General features: G+C 36.2%; 1 protein-coding gene across 1 annotated transcript in view; it reads left to right on the top strand.

The window, feature by feature from the left end:
• The first annotated feature begins 236 nt into the window (after positions 1-236).
• The window catches only part of TRIQK (triple QxxK/R motif containing), an 80,821-nt gene continuing 66,219 nt past the window's right edge, over positions 237-14,838 (top strand). Inside the window, exon 1 of the mRNA XM_063080072.1 lies at positions 237-310. The gene's annotated coding sequence lies outside the window, so the exon portion shown is untranslated. The remainder of the gene's footprint in view (positions 311-14,838) is intronic.

Genomic DNA, 14,838 nt, shown 5'->3' with positions numbered 1-14,838 from the left:
TCTGCAGTCACCACGTGAGACAGGTATTCGAGGTTCGGACTCCAGTCGAAAGGAAGAGAAGGCCGCCTGGCCCGCGCATTTGCGCCCAGATCCGCGCAGAGGCGGGAGAGAGGCCGACCAATCGGAGAGCAGGCTGAGCCCTGGGCCCGCCCCTGCCCGCCGAGCCCCGCCTCTTTACCGTACCGCCCTTTGGGAATAGGGATATGCGGCTGGCTCGTCCCGCCCCTGCCTCTGACTGACAGGACCGTGGACAGCAACATTTCCAGCCGGGCACCAAGTTTGTCGGCCCTTGCCTTGGCTGAGCTGAGGTGTGTGTGTCCGGCGAGGGCGAGGGGGCTGGGGAGACCCTGCCCGGGAAGCTCGGGGCCCGGGACTGAAAAGAGGCGCACCTCCTTAGCCAGCTCCCAAAGCGTTTAGCAGACGATCGTTCAGTCCCTGGGAGCGGCACTTGGGCGGGCTGGGGGAGGGAGGCTCTGCAAGAGGAATCCGGATGCCGGGATACCCAGTTTGTACGGTAATCTCATAAGGACCTCTTCCCGGGGAACAGGGCTCTACCAGTCGGGGTGGGGGATGGCAAGCGCAGGGTGGGGCCAGAGGGTGGGCGTGGCCGCCGCGGTTGCTAGGGAACGCGCGGTTCCCGCTCTGCCAGCGTGGCTGGTGCGGGCTGCTGGGGCCTGGAACCGTTAGTCCCGCCTACCTCCCGAGGCCTTCCACTCCGCTAGGGATTGGCTCCCTAGTGCTGTCAGTTAACTCGCAGTCGTTTATTTCCTTGTACAGCTGCCTGGGTTCTGCAGTTCCCCTCTGGCCTACGTTTTCCCTGTTACTCCTCTCTGCCCTTTTTCCCGCCTCCCCATATTAATGAAAATGTAGGAGTGTCTGTAGAGCAAAACATTTGCAGAGAAGAGCTTCAGACAGAACGTGGTGGCTTTTTTGGTGGTGGGGGGCGTGGGGGCGGGGTTACTTTTCCTGTGCTTGGTGAATCCCTGAACCCAGGAGATGTTGGTGTCCAAGTGGATGACTAGGAAAAGGGGGACTGGGGATCTTGTTTCTTCTGTCTGGAATTCTTTTTCTGGCTGCTCCCTCTTTGAACTCAATAAGCATCCTCAGGAATCGTCAGGAAATTGAGGCAGTTTATTACTGGAGGGGTCTCCGTTTCAGTCTCTGCTGTGGAAAGGTGTGCTAAATCTGTAAAGACTTTTTTTTTTTTTTTTTTTTTTTTGCTTCGTTAGGCCCATATTTAATGATCAACTATGAGATGGTAACCACAGATAACCATTTCAAATCTCCTCTTCTTTGCTCATATCATTTGGCCCTAAATGATTCAATGGAACAAACATTCCAGAGAAAAAACACAAAGAACCTAAAAGTCTGCTTTTACTTCCCTCTGCCAGGTTTATAGTGTAAATCCCTACGAAGGAAGCTTGTATTGCTTGTTAACACTGGAAAAACATTGGCCTACAAGTCAGGAAATTGGCAGAGTTAGGCAATGTTTGTCCTTGGGCACTAATCCTCATAACTGTTTTCTTATCTGTAAAGTGGAGATACTACTATATGCCCTTCCTTCCTAAAAAGGAGGAATAATTGTGAAAGCATTGTTAAAATAATGATGTCTAAATTATTAAAATAATGAACACATGCAAAGTGTTATTGATTACACTTTTAATTTTTTCATCTATATGATCTGAATTCGTAAACAAATAAAAGTGTTATCTTTCAGCTTAGAGTATTTTCAAATTTCCCTTGTGGTTTCTTTTATCTTTGGGCTATTTAGAAATGGGGAGGAAACCCACTCATCTATCCATTAATGATTCTGTGTTGGTTCTGGTTAGGTAGCACCTAAAATGTCTTACATGACGGTTTTTTTCCCCTTAATATCACTAGGTTTTTTTCAAGTATACATATGGCCTGAAAGGATTGGGAAACTATTTTCTATTCCAATAATGACTAACCTTTTTGGTGTCATATCCCACTTTGAGAAGCCAATGAAAGCTCTTTACTGTCCCCTCAGAAAAAAGGCACAATTTGAAGTATAACTGGACCGTGTTTTCATTCAACTCCTTTAGGGATAAGGAAATCACTCTCCTCCCCCCCTTGCCTCATCCTGAAGTGAGACTAAGTTATTTATACTCAAAGCCACGTGGCTGGGAGCACAGCTGGGTTCTTTTCCCAACTTCCACAGTGCCTCTCACCATAGCATAGCTTGTTCATGGTCTTTGGCCCCTGCCCTTCCCTCCGCCTCCATTTTTTTAGCATTTAACAAACAAGAACTACCAATACTCAATAAACTGTTGCTGCCTTACAAAACCATGTAAACTATATTTTATCCCAAATGTCCTTTGATCACAGTTTCTTAAAGCATATTCTGATATTAAAGCAAGTGAAAAGAAAATTTATTGTCAAATATTTTGGGAAAATATTAACTTGTATTTTTGATATAAACATCACATGCATAAATTTTCTCTTCTATCAAAGTCCATTTTGGACAAAGAAAAGTTGATTACATATAGTACATGTCACTGAAATATCATTACGTGATTCCTAGAACTCTTTTTTTCAACTTAAGTGAATATCTTTTATAACATTTTAATTTCCGATGGCTGAAAAATATTGTGCTTGATTTCACTGGGGCTCGTTTCCTGATTTCTATATTCATATAGGAGGCGGTAAACAGAGTTCATTATTTGCTTTGCTCAAGTTCCTTATCTAGCTTTGATAGGTAGTAAGTTAGTCATGAGCAGGTGGGGGGGATGGAAAACTGACTTCTTCCACAACTGCGCCTAGACCCACCCCTTTGGGGGCAACATAACGGAAGAAAGACCACACAGCTTAACCACAGGGCTCGTCTGGGATTTTCCAGATGGAGAGACATGCACAGAAGGGACTTTTTGAGACCTTATGTAACCTTGGGACATGCTAATGCTTATTATCTTTAAATACATATGCAATCTATAAATACGTATCATTCTAGCAGACTGAATTATAGGTAAGGACATGTGCATTAGAAAAAAGATTATATAACCCCAATGTCAATCAAAGGTGTCAATAAAGCTTAAAAATGCATATGCAAAATTAATGGGATAAAACAGCTATGAACTTGCATGTAAGGCAATTCACCACTCGAGGGAATGGCCCAATTCTCTCTTGAAGTATTTCTTCCTTCCTATGTTTCCTATACTCAAAGCTTTGCTATTGCTGTTGATTTGGGTTTCTGATTCTTCAATGACCCGGAAAAGAACTAAGCCAGATGGGGACCTTCGTCCTTGATAACAGCTCTACCAATAAAAGAGAGCATAAGTAGTAGGTATAAAACATCATTGGGTAAGGAAAAATTGAGGAGGGAAAGCTCTATTGCTTTTGTAACAAACATGAGAGTATCAAGGAATACCTGCTTTTTCTTTAACACTTATAATTTTGTTCAGACTGTTACATATTTGACTATCCCTTTCTTAACCCTCTTCATTTCTGGTAGAGGAATGGGGATAAAGACAAATGGTTTAGAGAGAACACTATAATGGACTTAGAGATTTTAGTGGCTCAATAATAGCTTTTTCCTTTCTCTCTTGTGTTTGTGAACAGACACATGAAGTTTGCAGTACCAGCTCTGTTACTAACGAGCTGATTGTGTATAGTGCTTCCGATGGGAGACTAAAAATGAGTACTAGAACTGTACTTCCTACCCCCTTTTACCCCAAGTCTCTTTCCCAGAGTCCAGACTTTAGTACAGCTTGAGAGAAAAATTTCATTTTGCAGAACAGATACATTTACCTAGAATTATTGTTCTGCATGGTCCAAGTCATGCAGAGGGAAAATCTTCAGTGCTTACCAGTTTATAATAGGTTAGTTTCACCATTGGCGTATTATGGACCAGTGGATTTCAGCCACCGATCATATAGATAACTGTCCTGTTGGGAAGCTGTGAATAAGGAATAGGATCTGAGGCCAGGACTGTTAGTCTAGTGCTCTGATTTTACATTCTGGGTGATACCTCTGGTCCTTTTGAAATATGTGGGGGTGTTTTAAACTTATTACAATGTCTTTAAAGGAGGTACCACTAGCTTTTGGAACCCTGAAATTCAGGGATGCTAAGTACTGTGTAACGTGAAGAATTCCTTTTCTAACTTCAATGCCCAAAGCATCTCGATTGAGAACCACTGCTCCAAGGGAAGTTTCTCCATGTGGACATACTCTATGTTCACATGTATCAGTGTTTTCCATATTGATAGATTTGGCTGTAAGTGTAAAAATCTTTAAAAAATACTGCTTAGAATATAATTTTTTTGATAATCTTCTGGAATGACTAAAATAATACTAGTGGAAAATAGTGATTATTATGGTTCGAATATGTCCCCCAAAGTTCATGTGTTGGAAACTTAATCCCCACTGCAACAGTGTTGGGAGGTGGGGCTTAATAAGAGGTGATTGTGTCATGAGGGTGGAGCCCTGGTTGTTATAAAGTAAGTTCGGCCCCTGGTGCCTCTCTCCATTGCACATGCTTGCCTACCCTTCCACCCTTTCACCGTGGGATGACCTTCACCATGATGCCAATGCTATGCTCTTAGACTTCTCAGTCTCCAGAAATTATGTAGAAAATGGATTTATTTTCTTTATAAATTATCCAGTCTGTGGTATTCTGTTATAGCAACAGAAAGCAGACTAAGACAGTGATACATATGTTATCATACTTGATATCCTCAGAAATTTCTTACTAAACAGATAGATAAGGATCGTATAGTCCTAGAGCTAATTCTATGGCATGTCTAACTCTTTTTCATTTAATCCTTTCTTATATGTTAGAAATGTTAAGTATCTTTGCAAAAATAGAGTAAGATAGGTATATATTTTCATGAAAAAAGTGATTTCTCACTTACCTCGTAATTTTGAAATGTTGAAGAACAATAATAAAAAGGTAAATACTCTGTACTCAGAGGTGTAAGAAACTGCTGTTGAATCAGAAGGTGAAGACGGTTCCATAAATGAGAGACTCTTGTTAGTTGAATGGCTTTTAATCCAGTGAATATTGAGAATGATGGAAGAATAAAGGAAAAGAGTTCTTCTGTAGTAGTATTAACGTACTGACATAGTTCTCAAAATAACGGACCAATTAGATTGAACAACTTAAAATTTTGGCAAAAATTAAGACAAAAGGAAGATGGTTTAATTCAAAGAATATTTGTTTTTCATATTGAATATTAAAGATGTTCAAATATTACAAGATGTAGAATAATAAATTATATGGATACTTGTGGTAAAGTCCTAAGTGTGGATTACAGTTTATAACCTATAGCAGGTGGAAGGTGAACTGGACTGAGTTTTGACTTGGCTCTGGCAGTAGACATATCCTTTGTTGGTTTTTGTGACATTTTCAGTTATCAAGTTAGTTATCTATGTAGAAAAGTTTAAAGATTTGTGGTTCTCTACCATTTGTTTGAGCAAATACACTTGAGCAGTTATTCACAATGACTCAGTATAGCACTGAATCTCTCTGGGCTGGGACATATCAGATTTTTTTTAAGAATGGAAAGGTATAATTTTAAAAAGAACCTTCTAGTTTCTGAGTCTGTTTTGTCTGTGTTCCCAGGGAGTCCATTCTCTGTCTCCTCAACACCTGGCCCCCTACACGCATTTGGGAAACAGTAGATTATGTAGAAATGATCAATACAGTTTCTTTCAGTACCAAAATATTCTGGATAAATTTAACATTTGAAAATTAATCAAGTGGAACAAAACATCCCACAAATTCAAGGCAAAGAAAGTCAGCAAAGACTCAGAGGCATGCCTATGAAAATCTAATAAGAATTGTAAGCTAAGGAAGAACATTTCAGGAATTCTTTGATATCTAACATATTAAAAGATATATGGCTTCTATGGATAGGAGAACTGCATATTAAAAGAGCAGTGATGAACTGACAGTAGGACGATAGTAAGGAAAAACAAAAAGATGACAAAGAAACTAAAAATACGAGAGCTGCATTGGTTTTCTATTCCTGCTGTAATATATTACCCCTAATTTAGTGGCCTAAAACCACACAAATTTATCTTACAGTGTTGTACTACGGAAGCCTGACACAGGACACATTGGGCTGAAATTAATGTATTGTCAGGGCTGCATTCCTTTCTGGAAGCTCTAGAAGAGAATCTCAGTTTCCTTGCCTTTTCCATTTTCTGGAGGCTGCCCACATCCTTGGTTTCTGGCCCCCTTTTTCCGTCTTCAAAGCCAACAACACTGAATCTCTCTGACTGTTCTTCTGTAGTTACATCTCCTTCTGACCACACCTGGGAAAGGTTATCCAGTTTTAAAGACCCATCCAGATAATTCAGGATAATTTCCCTATTTTAATGTTCTTTAATTATGTCTGCAAAGTCCCTTGTGCCATGTCAAGTAATTCATTTACGAGTTCTGGGAATTTGGACTTGGTCATCTTTGGGATGGTGGGGAATATTATTCTGCCTACTACAATAACGTATTAAAAACCTACATTTGAGCGGAATTGATAGAATGTTTAGTCAGTGTGGAAAATAGATTTGAAAAGTTCTAGCTAAAAAATTTAAAATCATAAAAAAGATGATATATGGAGAATAAGATTGAAGTCCACTATATGGATATTTGGAGTTTCTCAAGAAGAGACAGGAATATAGGTAATTGTTTCTAAGGAAAGAAATGTAATAAACTAAAAGATTACAGGAAATAAAACTTTTCCCGAGTCAAAAATGTAAGACATGATAATTCAAAGTGAAACAATATCACAAAATTTTCCAATTATGATAAAGAAAAAAATGCATTATATATCTAGAAAGAATAAAAAAAAAATGTTACTATCAGAAAACAAAAATTAGGCTGGCCTCAGATTTCTTTTTCTGTAGTATTAAATGACAGAAGACAACAGAGTAACATTTTTAGGATTAAAAAAAAAAATTCCAGTGCAGTTTGTACTTTTGGTGTGATGGCAGCAGAAAACCACTCTAATGTATATAAAGAACTCTAAACTACTTCATGTTTGCTTCTGGGGAAAAAAACCTAAAATATCAACTTACCATAAGATAATGCAGAATGAACACAAAAGCTTTGGGGGCGGTAGGGGTGTGTATAAAACTGATACACCCTAGATTGCTAGAATACAGAGGTGGCTCTAATGTTAAATCTAGTTAAAAATTGACAGCAATTGAAAAAATGTGTGCATGAAAAGATATATATTGTAAAAATTAATTCTGTAACAACAAACTAGAATTAAATAAAATTTTGTGATCTTCTGATTTACTTATGCTACAGATGAAACATGGTGATCCAAGAGTATGAATAGATTTTAAAATATACTGAAACCATTGGTCAGCAAACGATGACTAATGGGGCCATATCTGGCCTGCTGCCTATATCTCATGACCTATGAGCTTAGAATAGTTTTTACCATTTTAAATGGTTGGGAAAAGATCAAAAACATTATAATATTTTGTGATGTGAAGTTATATGAAATTCAAATTTTATTGTTTATAAATAAACTTTTATTGGAACACAGCCACATACATTTGTCTACGTATTATCTGGCTGCTTTGGCACTACAAACAGCAGAGTTGAGAAATTGCCACAGAGATGCACATGTGGCTTTTTTATTTGTTTGCACTGCTTCTCAGCACATTACAAATTGCAGTGACACAGTTATAACTTGGTTTTGCCTCTTGACATGCAAAGCCTAAAATATTTATCTGGCCCTTTACAGAAAAGTTTTCCAACTTCTGACCTGAACTATAAACTTTAATGTATAAGATTAAACTTTCATTTTTAATTAAAGGGACCCAAATTTACTTAGATATTGTCCTTCAGTGTTCTACTTACCCCAACATCTCTGGTCTTATGTGGATTAAGGTTAACATCAAAAATCTATTATTCTTTTCATGTAATAGTCCAGATCTTCTCTTTTCCATCTTTGTGGCTTAAATGAAGCAATATTCGTGTAAGGATTTTAGAATTTAATTTCCATAGATAAAAATCAGTTAGTTAATAACTCAATGTCATAAGAAATAATGAACACTTTGCTATTGTATGCCAAAATGCTCCATGCTTATAGAGATAAACATGTGCAGTATTTAATAAGTGAGTTATATGTCAATCGGATACCCAGAGATTTGTCTGGCAGGTATAGGTGAATTGTACAAAGGAAGTATATAATTGGAATGGGGTCTTGAAGAATGCCCATGAATTCAAGGTAGATAAGAATAGGATTAAGGCGACACTGAAGTAAGGAGTACAAGATTTGTAAAGCCATGAAGCCGTCAGTGGGATCCTGTGGCTGGGAAATGGAAAGAAGTTTAATGGGTGATACATAACAAGGGGAAAAATAGTTGGAGCTGAGGCAATGTGGACCTATTGGCCCGGGTTGAAAAGGCTCTTATATGCTATGCAAAGCAATTTTCATTTTGTAGGCAATAAGGATACATTTTAAGTTTTTAAATTGTAGAGCAACATAATCAGATTAGTATTTTAGAATAGTGGTTCTTAAACTTTTTCAAATACAACACACCCTAAAATTCTTCAATTCTGTGACTATACCTTCATGCAATAAAAGTTGCCTTGGGGTATACCTACCTATGTCCTATTTATAACAAACTTCTTTGAAGGAGGATATATAAACAATGCCCTAGGTAACCTAGGAACTTATGTGGTATGTAAACTTACATCAGGCTGTTAAATAAACTGAAATCATTTAAAATTTTCAGAACATTAAGAAGTTACCTATGAGATTTAAAAAAGTAATCTGTTCTAGCTTCTCCTGGGTGGATAGAACTTTAAGACAAAACATAATGTATATGTTTGTACAGTGCACCACTTTTATATATGACTTATAAAAACTTTATCAAAGTCGAGATGATAGAAGTTTAATTATGGATCACTGGAACATATTTGGATTTTCTTTTCATATCTATCTATCTATATAGATATATGTATGAAAAATATATCAATTTATAGATAGATAGTTTTTGTTTTTTTTTTTTTTGCTGTTGGCCGGTATGGGGGTCAGAATCCTTGTCGTTGGTGTTATCAGCTATCAGCACCACACTGTAATCAGTTGAACTAACCACCATGTTATTTTTTTAAATGTTTAAGTTAATGCTTAGCATTTCTTCTAATAAAATTAACATATATGCTTTAAATGCCTATGTAGAATTTGACTGAAACTGTGGAATATACTAAAAAGCATATGTACCTCAGAGCGCTGGTTTTCCAAAGCCTTGCAGTTTCAAATATTGACCTTGTGGAAGACTGGAAATTTCCCTCAGGCTGTAAGTCCCTGTTTCAAGATAAGGATTGTGGCACAGCAGGTTGCTGGCTCAAAGACAGACTAGTTCCTGATTGTTATGTAAAGATACTGAGAAATTGCTATTAAGAAGGAATGCTTTCTAAGATCAAACTGTTGTTGATAGGACCACTTAATTGTCTACTGGAATGTCATGTGGCTTGTTTCACTGAAAGTTACCAGCCTATATTGTTAAACTATAACCCCACCTTTGTTCTCTTCCTATAACTTCCTGGTCTGGAAAATAAACGCAGGAAGAGAACCCCAATTCGGTGTTAATTTCCCAAGGAAGGGATGGCTCTCACTTGAGCTTCCCAAAGGAAGATTAACCACTTTGGGGCCTCTCATTGCTCAGAAGAGATGGGCTTTGAGTAATCCTTTCATCTCTGTCACCCAGGGGAAGGGGGGTGACAAATCCATGGGGGGTGAAGCAACGCAAAGCAACATGAAACCATATCCTGTTTTGAGCCTTGATTTAGATATATGATGATAATAGTTTTCCAGATAATAATGTCCCATATTATATAGGCATTTATATCTGACATATTATTTCATAAAAACACATTATTTTTATAAAAATGATCTCATTTGATTCTTACAATAATATTTGCGATACATATATGTGTATACAAGTGTATTTTAAAAAGTTTGTGGAAAATAGAATTAAAAGATAAGATGAAGGGCTGACCCTGTGGCGCACTCGGGAGAGTGTGTCGCTGGGAGCGCAGCGACGCTCCCGCCGCGGGTTCGGATCCTATATAGGAATGGCCGGTACACTCACTGGCTGAGTGCCGGTCACGAAAAAGACAAAAAAAAAAAAAAAAAAAAAGATAAGATGAATCTTTCTATGAACTTTTTGAAGACCCTTCGTGTGTGTGTGTGTGTGTGTGTGTGTGTGTGTGTAGTCACTTTTGTCCATTTTACAATGTCAAGTCTATAGCTCAGGTGGATGAAATGAACATTCTCTTCCACATAAAGGAAAGAGAGTGAGTTCTATGATAAGACAGATTTGATGACAAATCTCTGCCCATTATGCTGTCAACTTTGCATGCTTGGGCAAGTCACTTAATCATTAGGAAACTCTGTTTTCCTATTTGGGGTTAGTTGTACTTATCCCACAGGGATGTTTTGAACATTTTTTATAATATATGCGATATGCTTAGGACAGTGTTTGCCATATTAGTTGCCATTCAGTGTACAGTGACTGCTGGTATTATTATTATTGTTGTTGTTAATATTAATCATATTAATAAGAGCTCAACACCATTTATATTTTCAAAATCCAAAAGTTCTAAAAAATTAAATTTTCCCAAGTTTAAATTTAGCACAAAATCAATTAAGGCAAAAACCAGACTTGAAATGACATGGGACTATTTATATAATCAGTAGGTATAAGGTTTTTCTATGAAGTATTAATGTGCTTCCCCCAAATCCCATCAGAAGTATTATGTAATTATGGTAGATGGGACATATTACCTTTTATAATCTAAAAACTTCCAAGACACATCTGGCCCAAACACTTTACATAAGGACTGTAGACCTGTATAATTTTGAAACTTTCATTTTAATAACAGCTTTTTTGAAATATGAGGGTACTTCAAAATGTTCATAGAAATATTTGTATTATCTTTAAGTCTATTTTTTAATGAACATTTTGAAGTACCCTTATGTAATTCATAATCATAAGATTTAATAAATCTTAAGATTTGTTAAAGTGTACAATTCAGTAGTTTTTAGCATTTTCACAGCTATGCAACTATCACCACTATCTAATTTGAGAATATTTTTATTATTTCAGAAAGGCACACTTTATCCATTTTAAGTCACTCTACATCCCGCTGCCTTCACCCTCTAAGCAGCCACTAATCTATTTTCTGTCTCTGTTGATTTTTCCATTCTGGACATTTCATATAAAGGGAATAGGAATGATGAATTAAGAACTTTTGTGCCTGGGTTTTTTCACTTAGCATGATGTTTTCAAGGTTTATCCATTTTGAAACATGCATCAATATTTCACTCATTTTTATGTCCAAGTAACATTGAATTGAGTGGATATACTACATTTTGTTTATCTGTTCAGCATAAGTTGTTTCCATTTTTTGGCTGTTAGAATAATACTGCTATGAACAATTGTGTGCAAGTGTTTGTGTGGAGATAAGTTTTCATTTCTCTTGTATAAACCTAGGAGTGGAATTACTGGTCATCAAGTAATTCTGTATTTGGCTTTTTGAGGAGCTGCCAAACTGTTTTCCAAAATGTGTGTGCACCATTTTACTTTTCCACCAGCAATGTATGAAGGTTCCAATTTTTCTACATTTTCATCTCTACTTGTTATTGTCTGTCTTTTGATATATTTCTATATTTCTTGATCATGTTCTTTAAAGCACAAAAGTTTTTACTCCCATCCTAGTGGGAATAAAGTGGTATCTCACTGTGGTTTTGATTTGATTAGATCAGTTAATAATGATGTCGAGCTTCTTTTCTTGTTCTTGCTAGTAATTTGTATATCTTCTTTGGAAAAAAATATTTGTTCAAATACTTTGCCCCTTCTAAAATTAGATTATTTGTCTTTTTATGGTTGAGTTGTGAGTGTTCTTTACATATTCTGGTTACAAGACCTTTGTCATATATTATTTGCAAATATTTTCTCCCATTCTGTGATTGTCTTTTCACTTTCTTGATCATGTTCTTAAAAGCACAAAATTTTTATTTGATGAAGTTCAAATTATGTAATTTTTGTTTTGTTTTTGTGCATTTGTTGTTATATCCAAGAAACTATTGCCTAACTCAAAGTCATGAAGTTTTACTCCTTTGTTTTCTTCTAAGTGTTTTATAGTTTTAGGCTTTGCATTTAGGTCTATGATTTATTTTGAGTTAATTTTTGTCTATGGTGTGAGATAAGGGTCCAACTTCATTCCTTTGTTGCACCATTTGTTAAAAAAGTCTATTCTTTAATATTATGACTCTTGACTTGGATTATTCTCACTATTTAAAAATAACATAAAAATAGCAAGCAATTTTTAGTGATCTTATTAACATAAGTTAAATTTGTGCTCTCAAATACTTGGGGTTAAATTTTGAATTGGCATTATTATTAGACAGCAGTTTGGAACCATTTAAAATTGCTACTTTTATCCATATGAGAGCAATTGCAGTGTAAAACCAGAGATAAGTTTAGTGCCTAACACATAATAGGTATTCAGTAAATATTCATTGAAAAATGAATAAATCACGTATGGATTACTTGATTATTGTTCCTTGTTGATTTTTTAATGGACATTTAGAAAGTAACATATACTTAAAAATTTATGATTGAATAAATACAACTGTTTTTGTAAGTCAACCCTCTACAAGTTAAAATAACAGAAAATAGTTTCAAGTTAGTCTCTACATTTATTCTTGACTATAGAATACAATGGAAGCATCTCCTGTACTTTTTGGATAATCATTTGTGACATTTGGGTCAAGTAAATTTAAATAGGCTTATCTATTACAATACTTCTCAAAACCTTTATTATGAAAATGTGCCTTGTGAAAATGGGGCATAATATGCAGTATTTTTAAATTGTATTTGGCCATAGAAACTTATTTGGATTAAACAGGTAACAGCATTGTCTAAACAAGAACACCTTTTGGAAATGCTTTCACTGTGATTTTATTGTGTGGACAATTAGGAAACTAGAGATTATCCATTTAATATTTAATTATACTCTATTTTGAATTCCAGTAAGAAAAAACAACCAAGAATATTATTTTTAGTATTTGGAATTGAATTTACCAGGAATGTAAGCACAGCTTCCTCTATAAAGATGTTGCCTTTGGAAACATCTTACTGCTTGGCAGCTGTCCAGAGTTCAGACTTGGCAGCATCAAGGACACAACGCAAGGTGTGTTGATTTAACATTTGGCAAAAGGTGTTTTGATTTGTGTTTTATTTTCTTTAATTTTGTTTTTCTTGTTTTGGATTGTTTGCTTCTGGCAATGAACTTGGGTTTCAAAACATAGTTCTGTCTTATGGAAGGCAGTATTACAATGAAGAAACATTTTTACTTGTATTTATTTCGTGGTGTTTGGGCAAATCCAAGTAAATGAAGCAAGATTCATAGAGATATAAATCTATATATGATTTGTATGTTAAATTATTTAGTATTAGTAATTGTCTGCTAAGATTTTTTACTACATTAAATATTAAGTCTCTCTTGATATTTGGTACATTATTATACTTTGGTACATTACAGTATTTTGGCAATTATATATTGATTTTAAGTAATTAGATATTAGTTTAGTAAGTAATGAACAGATTAAGATCATCATAAAATATAAGTTACTCAATAATAATATTTCTTGATTAATTGATATAGACGTGTTTCATATGTGTTGTGAAGAGAGGAAATAATGACATAAAATGGAAGAACATGGACCCCCTTTATATCTCTGACCTATTTTCTGCTGTCCTTTCCCACTCCTCACTTCACTCACCTTACAATGGCTTCCTATTTCCCTCAAGATAGAAGTTAAAGTTCTTTAACTGGCCTAAATATCTTTACAAGACTTAACCCTTGTCACCTCTCTAATTTCATCTCCAACCACTGTCATTCTCATTCAGTTGCTCTAGACAGGCTGGTTCTGTATTATTCTTTGAACATGCCACAAATTTTCCCATCTCAGGATTTTTGCACTTGCTCTTCTCTCTGTTGAATTGTTCTCCCCAGATACTTTCACAGCCAATTTCTTTACTTTTTTTTTTGCATCTGTATTAAAAGATCACCTTCTAAATGATTCTTACCTGACTGCCATCCAACACTTTATATTCTTTCTCTGCTTTTTGACATTTAACACTCTGAAATGAGCTACTATTTTATGCTTGTCTTCCTTATTGTAACTATCCACAAGAATATAAAGCATATGAGGGCAAAGACTTTTGTTTGCTTTGTTTTACTCTATTTCTGGCAACTAGAGTAGTCCCTGGATCTTGATAAGTGAATGTATGAATGAACCGTTAATTCAGCAAACAATTCTGAGCACTTACAAGGAGCTAGGCACTATGCTAAGTGGTGAGGATACAGGGAGGAAGTACACAGGTCCTGCCTTCAGGAGTATAGTTTAATAAGGGAAACAGGTAATTTCAGCAGCTATTTAACTGCAGTGTTTTAGTATAATAATAGTAAGAACAGAATGCTATCATCACTTGGAGAATCAGCATTCAAATCAGACTATGCTGGGCTCGTGAAAGGCTTCCTAAAAAAGTATCTCTCTATATCTCTTACAATAGCCAAGGATATGCCGTAGGAACAAACAAGCTCAAATCTTGGTGTCTTAACAAAGCAAACGTTTATTTCTCACACAGGTATGTAGGAAAGCTCAGGGACCCAAGACATCGAAGGCTTCATCTGGATGATCCCCGCAGCATTGGGAAGGGAGACTGTCTCATTATGTACTGGAATTTAAAGTTTCATTGGCCAAAACAAATTGCTTAATTTCAAATGGGGAACTATGCAATATTTGCTCCTACCCAGAAGCAAAGGAGAATTGAAAAATTTATGAGTCAAAC

This window comes from Cynocephalus volans, chromosome 15, assembly GCF_027409185.1.
Source record: "Cynocephalus volans isolate mCynVol1 chromosome 15, mCynVol1.pri, whole genome shotgun sequence".
Taxonomy (NCBI): Eukaryota; Metazoa; Chordata; class Mammalia; order Dermoptera; family Cynocephalidae; genus Cynocephalus; species Cynocephalus volans.
The sequence above is the reverse complement of the archived record's forward strand: the minus strand, read 5'-3'. Positions and strand labels throughout refer to the sequence as shown.